This window comes from Rousettus aegyptiacus, unplaced genomic scaffold (genome assembly GCF_014176215.1).
Source record: "Rousettus aegyptiacus isolate mRouAeg1 unplaced genomic scaffold, mRouAeg1.p scaffold_m13_p_1, whole genome shotgun sequence".
Classification (NCBI taxonomy): Eukaryota; Metazoa; Chordata; class Mammalia; order Chiroptera; family Pteropodidae; genus Rousettus; species Rousettus aegyptiacus.
This window is the reverse complement of record NW_023416284.1, coordinates 100091254-100107114: the sequence shown is the minus strand read 5'-3', so window position 1 is coordinate 100107114 and position 15861 is coordinate 100091254. Positions and strand designations below refer to the sequence as shown.

At 44.5% G+C, this 15861-nt stretch overlaps 1 pseudogene; it reads right to left on the bottom strand.

Moving 5' to 3' along the window:
* Positions 1 to 1270: 1270 nt before the first annotated feature.
* LOC107501922 overlaps positions 1271 to 15861 on the bottom strand; it is a 41899-nt pseudogene continuing 27308 nt past the window's right edge.

The following is a 15861-nucleotide window of genomic DNA, read 5'->3' as shown; positions in this document are numbered from 1 at the left end:
CCAGGGAGCGGCAGCAGGGAAGGGAAACTGAGTGTGTCCCTGGCTTGCCCCAGCCTGTCCCCTGCATCCGGGGAAGGGTGAGAGTGACTGTCAGCTGGGGAAGGGGGGCAAGAGGGGCAGGCTGGGGAGGGGCAGGGAACCCCCGTCTGGACTTGTTGGGGCGGCCGGGTGCAGCTGTTTCCGGCTGATGAAAGGGCCCTGATTGCTATGGCGGCAGTGACTGAAGCTAACCCCCAAATCTGGGCCCTTCCAGTCCTCCCCAACCTGGGCACGCCCAGGGGCCTGCTTTAAGGACAGCCAGAAGCCAGGGAGAAGAGAAGAATGGGGCTCCCGCTGGAGACAATACCCCAAGGACAGGGAGGGGGAAGCTTGTCTAATCTCCCTGCCCCAGTCTGGCAGGGAGGGGAGGCTGGGCCGGGACAGCACACAGGTTCACGGAGTTGGAGGAGGTGGACTAAGCCAGGGCCCAGGAGGATAGGAGCAGGGAAGAGGGGCAAGGGGCTTGCTCCCTCCTCTCCCCATCCTGGAGTATGTGCGTACACTTTTGAATATTCAAATATATACCCACAGGGATGGCAGGGAAGGGAGCAGGGATTGCTACGGAACATTCATTTTATAAACTGTCTAGCCATCTGTCTTTCCCCAGGCCCACAAAACAATAGCTAACATCTATTGAGCATGTCCTGTGTGCCAGGAATCCTTCTGAGACCTTTAAGCACATGACCCCATTAACACTTCGCCATGCCCTATGAGGTAGGTGCCGTCATCACCTCCATTTTACAGAAGAGGATGTAGAGGCCCAGAGTAGTTAAGAAACTTGCCAGTAGTCACACAGTAGTCAGAGGCAGAGTGAAGATGTGAACACAGTCTCCCAGACTTGAGGCCCTAACCACAATGCCCCACTGCCTGCAGGAACCCACGGTAGGGTGGTGGAGACAGGGTTGACTTGTAACCAACTGGTGAACAAATAAAAACTTCGATTTTATTTAACCTTTTTCATTGTGGTAAAATATACATAACATAAAATTTGTAATTTTCACCATCTTTTTTCTCATTAAACTTTGTTTTAGTGGAGCCTCAAAATGCTGTGACAGATTTTTGGTCAAGTTGTTTCCATTAAAAAGTACTGATTTTAAAAATTAATAACTTAAAAACTGCCACACACACACACAAAAAAAACCCAAATGGTCCAGAAAACATTCTTCTTTCCTTCTGAAGGTTTTATGATGCATTGTAATCATTAACTAGTCTTTTACTGTTAGATTTAAACGGCCAATTGAGACAAACAGTTCTGAGACAGTTCTTCCACCACTGATTAAGAGTGGGGTGGCAGGTATTGGGGATAATATTCATTTAGCCTTCTGAGGTTTCCGGGTAGAGTTGGTGACCTTGCCAGCTCCAGCTGCCTTCTTGTCCACTGCTTTGATGACACCCACAGCAACTGTCTATCTCATGTCACAAACAGAAAAACAGCCCAGAGAAGGGTAATCAAAGAAGCTCTAAACACACATGGGCTTGCCAGGAACCATATCAACAATGGCAGCATCACCAGATTTCAAAATCTTTGGGGCATCTTCCAGCTTTTTCCCAGAACGACAATCAATCTCCTTTAGCTCCGCAAATTTGCAAGAGATGCGAGCCGTGGGACAATCCAGCACAGGTGCATATCCTGCACTGATTTGGCCTGGGTGGTTCAGGTTAGTCACATGAGCCGCGAAGCCAGCTGCTTCCATTAGTGGGTCAATTTTGCTGTCACCAGCCACATTGCCATGATGAACATCTTTGACAGACACATTCTTGACATTGAAGCCCACATTGTCCCCAGGAATAGCTTCACTCAAAGCTTCATGGTGCATTTCAACAGACTCTACTTTAGTCGTTACATTGACTGGAGTAAAGGTGACCACCATGCCAGGTTTGAGAACACCGGTCTCCACTTCACCCACAGGGACAGTGCTAATACCACCAATTCTGTAGACATCCTGAGGTGGCAGACGCTAAAGCTTGTCAGTTGGACGAGTTGGTGGCAGGATGCGACCCAGAACTTCAAGTAGCGTGGTTCCACTTGCACTGCCATCTTTACGAGTGACTTTCCGCCCCTCGAACCAAGGCACATTAGCTCTTGGCTCCAGCATGTTGTCACTGTTCTGACCAGAAATTGGCACAAATTCTACTGTGTCAGGGTTGTAGCCAGTTTTCTTAATGGAGGTACTGGCTCCCTTAACGATTTCCTCATATGTCTTCTGGCTGTAGGGCGGCTCAGTGGAATCCATCTTGTTAACACCAACGATTAGTTGTTTTGCACCCAGTGTGTAAGCCAGAAGGGCATGCTCATGGGTCTGCCCGTTCTTTGAGATAACATGCTTCAAATTCACCAACACCAGCAGCAACAATCAAGACAGCACAGTCAGCCTGTGATGTGCCTGTAATCATGTTTTCAATAAAGTCTCTGTGTCCTGGGGCATCAATGATGGTCACATAATACTCGCTGGTCTCGAATTTCCACAGGGAGATACCGTTGGTGATTCCATGCTCACGTTCGGCTTTCAATCTATCCAAGACCCAGGCATACTTGAAGGAGCTCTTCCCCATCTCTGCAGCCTCCTTCTCAAATTTTTCGATGGTCCTTTTGTCAGTCCCACCACATTTGTAAACCAGATGACCAGTTGTGGTAGACTCGCCCAAATCTACGTGTCCAATGATGATGATGTTGATACGAGTCTTTTCCTTTCCCATTTTGGCTTAGATTTAGTGGTAGTTATCACACCTGTGTTCTGGAGGCAAACCTGTTGTGAAAAAGAACAATTTTAACCATTTTAAGTGTACAATTCAGTGGCGGTTTTTATTTTTAATGAAGTCCAATTAATCTCTTTTTTCTTTTGTCGCCTATGTTTTTGGTGTCTTACTAAAGAAATCATTGCTATATCCAAAGTCTTAAAGATTTTTGTAAGACTTTAAAGTTTTAGCTCTTAAATTTAGGTCACCAGTCCATTTTGAGGTAATTTTTACACATAGTGTAAGTTAAGGTCAGATTATGTCATCTGTCAACAGAGATAATTTTACTACTTTCATTCCATCTGGATGTCTTTCATTTCTTTTCTTGCCTAATCGCTCTAGCTAAAACCTCCTTTACTATGCTGAATAGAAGTGACAAAAAGCAGGCATCCTTGTCTTGTTTCTGACTGTAAGGGGAAACCTTTCTGTCTTCCACCATTGAATAAGATGTTAGCTGCGGGTTTTTCATATATGAACTTAATCATACTGAAAAAGTTCTCCTCTAATCCTAGTGTATTGAGTGTTTTTATCATGAAATTATTTGTATTTTGTCAAATTCTTTTTTCCACATCGATTGAGATGATCGTGTATTTTTGTTTTTTTCCTTCATTCTATTAATGTGGTGTATTATGTGGACTGATTTTCCTATATTGAACCATCCTTTCATTTCAGGAATAAGTCCCAGTTGGTTGTATATAATTCCTTTAATATGCTGCTGAATTTTGCGTGCTGTATTTTACTGATTATTTTTACATCTGCATGCATAAGAGATGTTGGCCTGTAGTTTTCTTGTAGTGTTTTTTCTGGTTTTGGTATCAGAATGATGCCTGCCTCATGAAATGAGCCGTAAATGTTCCCTCTACTTCAATGTTTTGGAAAAGTTTGAAAAGAATTAGTGTTAATTCTTTTTTAGAAGTGTATAGAATTCACCAGCGAAACCATCAGGTCCTGGTACTGGATATTCCTTTGTTGAAAAGGGTTTGGTTATTGATTCAACCTTTTTAATTTTTAAAGATCTATTCAAAATTTCTATTTCTGTTTAAGTCAGTTTTGGAAGTTTTCAATTTTCTAGGAATTTGTCCATTTCCTCTAGGTTAACCAATTTGTGGTATATAATTCTTCATAACATTCTGCTATAATCCTTTCTATTTCTGTAAGGTCAGTGGTAATGTCCCCACTTCATTTCTGCTTTTAGTAATTTGAATCTTCTTTTTTCCTTAGTCAATCTAGTTAAAGTTTTATCAATTCTGTTGACCTTTACAAAGAACTTTTTATTTATTTTCTATCGTATTGCTTTTCTATTCTCTAGTTAATTTATCTCTACTCTAACATTTATTAGGTTTTTTTTTCTGTTAGCTTTGGGGCTACTTTGCTCTTCTTGTTCTAGTTCTTTAAGGTGCACACTCAGGTTATTGATTTGAGAGATTTTATTTTCATGTAAATGTTTACAGCTATAAATTTCTGAGAACTGCTTTTTCTGCATCCCATAGTTTTCATTTGCATTCATCACAATGTATTTTATAATTTCACTCATCACAATGTATTTTATAATTTCCCTTGTGATTTATTCTCTGACCCAATGGTTGTTCAAGAGGGTGTCATTTAATTTCCACGTATTTGTGTTTTTCAGTTTTCCTTCTGTTATTGATTTTGTTTCATCTCATTGTGATCAGAAAAGATACTTTGCATAATTTCAATATTTTAAAATTTATTAAGACTTGTTTTGTGGCTAACGTCTTGTCTATCCTAGAGAATGGTTGTTCAAGTCCCCTATTTCTTTATTGAACTTCTAATTGTTCTATCCATTATTAAAAGTGGAGTGTTGAAGTCTCCAACTATTATTGTAGAATTGTCTATTTCTCTCTCCAAACATGTCAGTTTTTGCTTCGGATATTTTGGGACTCTGTCTTTAGATGTATATAGATTTATAATTGCTATATCTTCTTGCTGAATTGAAACTTTCATTAATATATAATGTCCTTTGTTTTTTGTAATATTTTTTGACTTACGGTATATTTTGTATGACAATAATATAGCCACCCCAGCTCCCTTTTGGCTACTATTTGCATGGGATATCTTTTTCCACCCTTTTACTTTCAATCTCTTTGTTCCTTTATATCTAAAGTGAGTCTCTTGTAGACAGTATGTCATGTTTTTAAATCGAATCTCTGCCTTTAAATAGAAGAGTGGGATCCATTTACATTTACTATGATTACTGATAAAGAATAATCTAATCTCTACCTTTTAATAGAAGAGTTTTGATCCATTTATATTTACTATGATTACTGATAAAGAATGATTTATTTCTGCTATTTAGTTGTTTTCTGTATGTCTTATATGATTTTGTTTCCCAGTTCCTTTATTACAACCTTTTTTTTGTATTTAGTTGATTTTTTAAAATAATATACCATTACAATACTCTTCTTTTTTCCTTTTTGTTTCTTTTTCTTTTTTGTATTTTTTCATTATATTCTTAGTGGTTACCTTGAGCTTACAATTAATATCTTACAACAACCTAGTTTTAATAATACCAACATAGTATCAAAATACAAGCACTCTGCTCTGTTACAGCTCCATCTCTCCCCCTTTATATTATTGTCACAGATGATATCTTTGTACATTGTATGTCCATTTACATAGATTTATAATTATTTTTTATGCATTTGTCTTTTAAATCAAACAATGACCTTACAAGTGGGATATGTTTCAAAGAAAGAGGTACATGGTAGGATGAGTCCTCAGAGGACAGACACCATAGGTGGGGACTAGAGGAGAAGGGGGAAACCAGGAGAGCCTTCCAGAGCAGTAAATATTTGAATTGGAATTGAGTTTTGAAGAACAAAAAAATTACTGTGTAAAACTGCTGATTCACAGGAAAAATGTCCAAAACGTTTCATTTAGAGCAAAATGTAGGCTATCAAATTTCATGCTTGATCTTATTTTTGTAAGTATGTGTGTATTTATACATATTTAAAGATATGTATATATATGCATATAAAAACATTCATGATGATACCCACAGTACTTTAACAGCAGTTATCTCCAATTGTTAGAATTATGGGATAGGAAACATTTCTTTTTTCTAGTGCATTCTATAGTGCTTGAATTATTGACACCGAGCATGCATCACTTTTATAACCAGGAAAAGCAACAATGCCCTTTTTCTTCTGGAGAGTAAAATGAATGAGTAGGCATTCACTGTAGAAATAAAGTTGGGAAAGACGTGTTGGGCAGAGGGAACAGCACAGGCAAAGGTAAAGAGGCAATGAAAACCATGCTCCATTACAGGAATTGCCAGCCATATGGCCTGGCTGGATGGCATTGAGGGGTGGCTAGAAAAGAGGTGTCACAATACCAGGGGCCTCTCATTTCATAAAAATATAAATAAAATAAAATAGTTTAGAGTCAGTGTTGGTTCTTGGCATGAGGGCAGGGGAGTGAATGGTTTCGATTTACATATTTCATAAATCGATTAATGGGAATGGGGAGGACCCCAGAGGCTGGGAGGAGGGTGTTGCAATAACTGAGGAAAGAGAAGGTGGGGCCAGAGCTGAGTAAAGGTTTAGAGGGTGATATGAGATATGTGAGATATGAGATAAATGACGCCAAATCAGACAACAATTATCCATGAATGGGAAGTTGATTCGTCATCTCACCGGGGTCTCCAGTGCTGTAGCCTAACCTGGCATATTAATGGCAGGAGACCAGGTCTAGAGATTATCGTGATCATGATCATAATGAAGATGATGGTGATTCATGAGGAGAAGGAGGAAAATCCCTTTTAAAAAGCCCTGTTGCCCCTTTATTGCTTTCAGAGTTCCCTGACTTCTGTCTCCTAGCACATCACAATGCACGTTCCCATTCTATAGATGAAGAAACTGAGGCTTAGAGAGGTAATGCAACCAGAGCAGGACCCAGAGAGCATCATTTACTAGGGACATGCATGAGCAGCCACTGCTCTCCTCAGCAGAACGTGAGAAATGACTGTATGTTCACTTTCTAGTAGCATGACCTTGAACAATTTATATAACCTCTCTGTGCCTCAATTTCCTCTTCTACAAAATAGGAAAAACAGTATACCTACCTATGGTTGCTGAAAGGATTAAATTACTTAACACATCTAAGGACCTTAGAGCCAGGCACATAGTAAGTGCTCAGCAAATATGTGGTCTTATTATGTTTTTAATAATTATTATTAATATCTGCACAGTACCCCAGACAGTTCACCTGGAAAGAATAAATGGATGGAAGCCAGGCTCCTGGCATTCTCCAGGCCCTTTTCTTATTTCTCAGACCCTAACGCCTGTGAAAAAGACCCAAAAGTTGGAGTCTGCATTCTTTGTTGGGTTCACTCGGGCTCTGGAGCCCTTTGCTGCACCTACCCTTTCTATTCATTTCCATGTTCCTTGCTACTAATGTATTCATCCCTTCATTCATTCAACAAACATGTATCAAACTCTGATCTGGGCCTGTGCTGGGGCTCGGGGTGCAAAAACAAATTATGACCTGGGCCTGCCTTAAGGAGCTCACTGTGTAGTTGACTCAACTCATTCACTCTCTTACTCACTCACCAGTTCACTTGTTTATTCATCACTTACTAGGAGCCTCCTCTGAGCTGCACACATATGCTCTGTTTATACCTCCTCCTGCCTTTGGACACGAGGCAATTATTCAAGGATTCATTTCCCAGGGGTTGTTATGTTTCCAATCTTTTTCTCATGCTTTTCCAAACCCTGTGTACCCACTCTGTGCCCACACATAAAATCACACAGAAAAACCAAAACAGAGATCCAGGAAGAATAAATTCTTTCTCCATATTTTCTGTGGCTGAGGATCTTCTACTAGTTCCTAGAGTCTGGAGGGGAAAGCAGTAATAACTGAGTCCTCTGGACGCTCTTCCATTTGTTCATTCATTCATTTATTCATTCAACAAAACATTTACTGAGCTCCATGTCTAGGCCAGGCCCTGTGCTGAGTAGCGTGGGGGCAACTGATATGAACAACCACAGAGCACACTCTCGAAGCATCTCCATTGAGTGGGTCAATGGCTCACTCTTCCCACAAATATTTACTAAGCATTTACCTTGTACTAGGCACCAATCCAGGTTTTGGGAATGTGAATAAGAAAGACAAAGTCCCTGCCCTCGTAGAGCTTACTGTGTAGACAGAGAGATAAACAGTGGGCAAACAAATACATAAACAGATAGACAAGTATCTAGGATCAAGGCTCTGAAGAAAATCAAACACAGTGATATGATAGTGACTGAGGTTAGATAACACAAGCCATTTGAATGTGAGCAGGGCACTTCCTTTCTGTAAGCTTCGGTTTCCTCACAGATAACAATTATACCTACCTCTGCTGTGAGGAGGAAGTGAGTTAATATATGTGAAGCCTAGTACACAGTAAGCACTATATATTATTTTTACAATAGATACATAAACAGATCATCAAAATACCAGGCAGTTAGTGCAGGATAAAGCGACACAGACTCAAAGAGATATGAGAGCACTGGTTGGAGCCCCAGGAAGCCAGGTGCAGCCCAGCCAGGGAAGGAGGTGAAGCTACGGGATACAGATGCCCGTCCTCCCCTTCCCTGGCCCTGTAGCCCACTGGGCACTACTAAAGATGTTGTCTCTCTGAGGACTGGAGCAGGTGAGATGGGCAGAAGGAACACACGTGCCTCACCTCCCTCCGAGACAAGGAAGGAGATAAGGTTCGCAGATGGGCACTGAGACCCTCACCAGGCACAGGGCAGGCAGGAGAGTGTCTGCTTTCACTACTCACCTCTCCAAGTGCCCATTGTGTCATCTGGTGACAGAGATGGTGGGGTGAAGGTGCTCAGACACTCAATCAGTGTGAGACGAAATTAAAGGGCAATCCCATTTATGGGTTTCCTTCCTAGATCCTAGGTCTCTTCCAACAGTACTGTGGAAAGTATCTTTGTACCCATCTCTCAGATGAGCACATGAAGGCTGAGAGGACTCGGATCATTCTGTCACTTGATTCAAGAATGGCAGTAGACAGTTAGAATCTGGCCTGGCTGGAATGCAGATTTTTTTTTATTCTCCCTCATTCTGCTTCTCCTCAATGGGAGAGTGAGGATTGTTCAGGAAAAGACCATGGTGGGTGCAGGGCTGGGGGACTCAGGGGAGCAGAGGGAGCAAGAGATGATGTTGCCACGCAAAAAGACTGGAACCGATGTGAGGGGTCGGGGATTGCTGGGGCTGGGGGGACAGTTTTACAACCAGGAAGAGATGGAAGAAATGGAACCACAGGGGGGAAGCCCTGCCTGCCCCCACCCTCATCACAGTAGGCATCCTGGCATCCAGGATGAGGATGGGGCAAGGTCTCCCTCTCTGCACCAACACCCTCCTCCAGCATCAGCCAGCCAGGCAGCGCCATTTCAAGCCTTCTGCCCACAGGGACCAGGATGTAGGCACCAGGGGTGGACAAGCCCTGACGGAGACAATTCTGCGACCCCCCGTGCCCAGCCTCTGCAGCCACAGGCAAATACTCCTTGTGGTTTGGGCCCCAGCCAAGCGCCCACACCCCAGCTCACGAGACCGCAACTTCCCTGTTGCATCAGGTTACTCAGAGCGCACACACACCCTGGAGCTTGTTACACAACTTTGGTGCACGCGCATGGCACCCACACACCCCAGGAGGCCCGACAGTCCCACAGAAAAAACAGCAGCCTTGCATAGAGGACACAGGCCCCTCTAGGGCCTCCTGCCATCGAGAGCTGGGGAGTGGTGGGGAGGGCCCTTAGGCAGGAGCCACGGTTCTGCAGCCTCTACTACTAGCTCATTGTGAAGCCCCAATAAGTCTCGTCCCTCTTAGAGCCCGTTTCCTCACCTACAAAGGAAGGTCTCCTTCCACCCTGGTGATCTGGATACCCACTTACCCTCCACGCCACTCACCCCCCCTCTGAACCACCGCCAACATCCTCCTTTCTTCTAGGAATGTCCATGAGAAAGAGAGGCAGGAATTGCCCAGCGTTGAGACAGAGGGTTAAATGAAAGGATCTCTGAAAGGACTCTTTTCTGATTCACCCCACACACACACGATAGAAGGGCATCTGCCTTGATGGGAACCCCATAGTCACCTCCTCCTCCCTAGGAAGAGGGAGGACAGAGGACAGAGCTTTTTGAGGTGGGTCTAAGGAGCAGGAGGTGGGGGAGGTAATTGTCTTTGCACTTTTGATTTTTTCCATTTCTCTACAACAAACGGGTTATGTATTACTTTGCAAAAGAAGTTGGGGAAAGGGTAATAGGCTTGCCTCATTAACCTCCCCCCTCCCCACCCCTGGGGCCTTTGCCCTCTGCCCAGGACATTCCTTAAACTAGTGTTGCCCTAAGTGTATCCTGGTAATAGGACTCAAATAAGGCTAAAACCAGGCTAAACAAAGTCAGACGGGTTTTCTTGATTGCAGGACTTCTCTGAGCCTCCAAAGTGCTCATCGGGCCACAACTCTTGGAGAGGAGAAATGACACAAGAAAACGCATTTGGTCTTAGAGCTCTTTATAGGGAAGCATCTCCAGAGACACTTTCTAGGTACTGCTGGAGCTCAGGGTCCAGTAAGGAGGAAAGCCAGGCACGTGAAAGGCCTCCATCAGAGGAGAGATGGCCCAGGCCCCAGAGGGCACAGAGGGCAGCTTCCTGAGGAGGCTACCTCCAACTGCGTAAGTCAAACCTCAGCCCCTCTGCCCAGAACTGACGTGAGCCCTAAAGCCCAGTGATGACAGTTACAAAGGCAGGTAGTAACATGAGAAGGCCCTTGGGTGGCCAGGAGCCTCCTTGAGGTTACTTAGATCTGCAGTGACCCCTGCTGGCTCTGCCCAAAATCACCCCTCCCCTTAGTCCTCATCTTCCCAGTCTACCTCGACTTCCCCACCCTCCTTCTCCACCTCAACCCCTGACCTTCCAGCATCTTCCCCACTCACCTTGACCCAGCCCTATTAGAACCCACCCCAACCACACCTGACCACCAGGTATCCCGCCAGTTTCCTCATCACCAGGGTTGGAATCTGGCTGGCCTTTGATAGAGCCCATTAGTGAATTCTGGGATTTGAACTGGGGAGACTGTGATGGCAGGAAGAAGGGGGATCCAAAAACTGCCTGCTCCCCCATCAAGGGCATGGAACACCCCCAAGTCCACTATAATAATAACAAACATTCACTGAGTACTTACTATCTTCTAAGAACACAACTAACCCCTTTATGCAGAAAATTCCATTTAATTCTCACAAGAATTCTAAGAGGTAGACGCTATGCCTACATTACCACAGTTTTCAGATAAGAAACTAAGATGCTGAAGTAAAAAAGTTAGTAAACATCAAAGGTTGGATTCAAATCCAGGTCTCTGGCTGCAGAGCCCGCTTGTCCACTCTGCCGTTTTACTCTCCTTGTATCTTCCCACCGCCAGGTCCACATGCATGGTCAAATGTAGTTTTATCTGCCCAGTACCTCTGCTCCAGGGAAGTGGGCCTCAGTGGGCCTTGCTCCAGGCCCTCCTAAGTTTGGCCCTGTGAGCCAAACTTAGCCAGTTGTAGCTTTTTCTCTGGTAAGCTGGGCTGCAGGTTTGGCGTTCATGCCCAGAACCCGTCCCACCTTCTGATAAGTTTGTTTGAACTTCTCTGGGCAGGCCCTCTGTAAAAGGATGGATAAAGATGACCCCCATCCCGCCCCACTCCTGCCCATCTTTAGGGGGAGACACGTGATTCAGGCCTGGTTACTCAAGCACCAAAATGTCCTGACCATAGTGATTGGTTCAGGAAGGACAGATGACAGGCCAAAAGAGCCAATCCCAAGCTTTTACTAGAGCCACTGGGAAGGAGAATGGTTTTCTACTCTGGAGTTTCTAACTGTACAGTATGCGTCAGAAGCTGCCAAAAATGCTGCCAGAGGAGATCACGGCTGAGAAGAAAGCCAACACAGGAGAGCAGAAACCAGTCCTGATGACATTATTCACAAAGACAGGTCCACCCTCGGACTTTTCAATGACCATAGCCGATAAGTTACTTTTTTTGTTATTCTTGTCTTAAGAAAGTAGAGTTGGGTTCCTTCCTTTGAACAGGGATCTATTAAAGCCTGCCCCGCCATTGTTGATTATTGTTAACAGCTGTGTCTCCTTCTTGCCTTTTCTCCTATGCTTATTTAGACATACTGGACATTTTTTAAATAAAAATTGACACCACTGGCTACTTCTTTCTTTAAGATATACTCTTGCACTGCGTTTTGTGAAACCTCACTCTCCTAGTTTTCTTTTGGCCCCTGTCTGGCTCAGTCCTGTCTGGCTCAGTTTCCTTTGCTGGCTCCTCTCTGTTTGCAAGTAACAAAAACCAATTCTGGCATTTATAAGCAAAAAAAAAAAAAAAATTTATTGGAAAAATATTGAAGAACTAGCTCAGGGAATCTACTGGGAGGCTAGAGTACGTCACTCAGAAATGGAACAGAAATTACTTGGTTAAACTCCAAAGTCTTCTTCTATGCCAGCGTTAGGATGCTCAAGCTGCCCATCCCTGAGCTTAGGTCACCTGGCTGCCTCTGCACTGGTGAGAGGGAGGGTCTAGTGAAATAGGTCTTTAGGGATCCTTCCAAACTTTGGAGTGGGAGAGCAGATTATCCGATTTATCATCCCACAAGATGGCAGAGAGACAATGCCCCTAAAGGGAACCAGAAACCAGGAGAGCATCTTCCAAGTGTTCTCAGGGTTTTGCCCTAGGCATTTTCTCTTCTCACTCTCCGCTGCTCCCGGGCCTTCTCATTTCCTCTCATAATGGCTTTAATCACTACTAATATGCCTATGATTCCCAGGATAGACCTGTCTCCTGAGCCCAGACTCATATACCCATGAGCCTCCCCACAGGGAAGGCTCACAAGCCTTATAATTCAATGGGTCCAACACTGAACTTGTCCCGATTACCAAACCTGCTCCTTCTTCAGGGTCCCTTAGCTTAGCAAATGCAACCACCAGTCATTTAGCTAAACACAAGAAAACAGGAGTCATTAAATAATTCTCAATGTCTCATCTGCCTGAAAGTCTTCACACATGCCAGTCCCTCTCTCCATCATTCCGTCTCTCACCCAGCTAATTTGGGTGAGAGACGGAGTAATGGAGAGAGGGATTGCTGATTTGTAGCTAAGCCCTTAGCTGCCCAGAATGAAGACAAATTCCCAAGCCTCCTTTCCAGTTTGGTATATAACCATGTAAGTAGAAATGATGTCCAACCTACAAAAATGTGTTCTTAAAGGAAGGGGCATGCCCTTCTTTCTCCTCTTTTCTCCTTCCCACTGAGTGGAATGTGGGCTTGATGGCTGGAGTTAAAGCAGCCATTTTGGACTATGAGATAGAAGCTGTGCATTTGAGAATGATGGAGCAACGATATTAGATAGAAGGAGCCTGGGTCCCTTATGATTATGGAGATGACCTACCAGCCTTGGACTACCTAGCTCTGGCGCCATTTATGTGAGAGAGAAGTAAGCTTTTATTTTGTTTACATGACCATTATTTGGGTTTTTTTCTGTCGCTCACAGCTGAACCTTACCCTAACTCATTGCTCTCATTCTATAAGCCTCAGTTTAAATGTCATTTCCTCAGGGAAGTCTTTCCCAATCACACAGACTCGGGTAGATCAAAGTGTTATAAATTCTCATAGCATAACATCCTGTACTTCTCTCTAATGCTTTTCAAATTTGTATCAAAATAATTTTTTCATATAGTAATCAACTTACTGTCTTTCTCTCTACTTGGACACAATTTCCAAGTGAGTAGGAACTGAATCTTTCTTTTCACCACTGAATCCTCAGCTTCTAATACAGTGCTTGGAATATAGTAGTCACTCAATAATCCTTGTTGATGAAATAAATGGATGAATGACATCAATATTTTACATGAGATTAGTATTCTCCATTTGACAAGTCCTTGCTGTTGCTTTTTGTAACAGGTTAATCCAACCAGACCCATCTCCTCAGACTCACCAGCTTCTCTAATGGAGTCTAATTCCCCTACATGGAGATCTGTCCTCCCACGTCTCCATCCCAGAATCTGTGGCTCTGTACCCCTCTTTCTCTTAAAATTCTGGGAACACCACAGCCAAGTTGGCATAAACAGATCTCAGGATTCCAGCTCAGCAAACAGGATATTCTCTTGCTGGAAGTCTCCTCCAGCAAAAAGGAAGATAGCACCCACCATTCTCCTCCTACCCAGGCATTGGCCCAGGCAACCATCAGAAGAAAGGGGTTGCACCTCCCACCCAGAGTCAGGTATACCCCTCCTGGAGTCTGCTGTCTCCAGAGTCTACTCTTCCTGCTTGTTCTGGTTCCCCCAGACCTTCTCTGACCTCCAGACCCCAGAGAATCCCTCTATCCTACTCTATCCTCCACCTCTGGTGATCCCCCAAAGGCATGTGGATGCACCTAAGCAAAAAAGTGTGGAGAGTAAGAAATGAGTGGCTGGTTTGGGGTGAACCACCTTGAGGCTATGAGCTCCTTAGGGCAGGAATCAAACTTTATCCACCCCTATATTCCTGCACTTGGCATGGTGCTGGCACATGGTGGGCACTTTGTAAATGTCTACTGGATAAATAGACAGCCTGTTGATATTTGGTTTGAAGGAGAGGAAAGGGCTTGGTAGGGTGAGAAGGATAATTTGAAATGCTGCCCATTGGCTATTCAGAGGACTGGAGGAGAGAAGGAGATGGGAGAGTAGTGAGATCTAAGGGTCTATCCCTATCCATACCACTGCCTTTGGGGCAAAGGCCATAGTCAGGAGTGGCCAAAGGGAGCGCAGTGTTGATGAGAATCAGATCTCAGTAGAACCTCTCTTCCTGCTCCCACCCCCACACTCACACAGGGGTCTGTGGGTAAGCAAACAGATTTGGCTGTTGTCTCTGATCTGCGACACTGTTGCTCCTCTTGATAGAGCAGAATCAAAGAGGCAGCTGCCACAGCGCCACCTGAGAGCATTCCTGACATACAGGAGTCTTCTGGCCATTGCGTTCACCCACCCCAGCCATTCCCAGGACCAGGGTGATCCCAGGGAAGCCTACAAACATGAGTAAGTTCCAAGCTAGGGTAGCTCAACTCCGGATGGCACCTTGGAAGGACCTTCAGAGAACAGTCCAGTGACTGCACAGGGCAGATGAGAAAACTAAGGCCAGAGAGCAAGGATTTGCCCACAGCTACAGAGAAGGCTAGAGATACAAAATCCCAAGGCTCTTGGCTCCTGTTTCTGTTCTGTTTACCATACCAGGAGGGGACCTCGGGGAGGAAGACGTGTCTACAGGTTTGGAGTGGGGACTCCCAACTTCAGAAGAAGAAATACACCACCACCCCACCCTGGTGTGAAGAAAAGCTTGAATGCTGGAGCCAAATGGACCATGCACAGATCCCAGGCCCACTTCTCATCAACAGGATAACTTCAAGCAAAATACAGATAATAGTAATCATGTTAATCTTATAGTGATATGGGGGGGGGGGTGGCAGTAAATGAGTTGATCCGTATAATGTGCCTAGAAAGGGCCTGATACGTAGTAAGCACTCAGTAAACACTGGCTATCACTATTGTGTCATCTATTGTCTATTGTGTCATCTATTGTGTCTCTATCGTATCATATTATTCATAAAAAGGTCTCTGTGTCCTGCCAAAGTCTTTCCTAACCCAGCGAAAGGTCTTCCCCTGAGGAGTGATCTGCTGTGGCAAGTGGAAGGCTGTCCAGCCACACCCTCTTCTCAGGGTGTGGGGGAAAGCCTGGGCCCCTCCCCAGTGCTCTCACTGACCCCACCCTCCAAACCCCCCTCCTGTCTGCTACTCAGTGGCCCCTCGTCCTCTTCAGTCGCCAGCCTGTCTGCCCAGCTCTCATGCCTGATGCAGAGATAAACACATCTCACAATAGTATTGTTTCCCACTTCCGAAGCTCTCAAGTGATCCTAGAGGTGGGATTAGACTGGCATTTGGGCAGCTCAGGGGTTTGGAAGGATTGAGAGAGGCTGTCCCCGGAGCCTGCTAGACCCGTTCTTAAAGGCAGTGGAGGTAGCTGGTTTGCAGGGAAGTGGCAAGGGGAGCACTTGTGGCCTTAGCATCT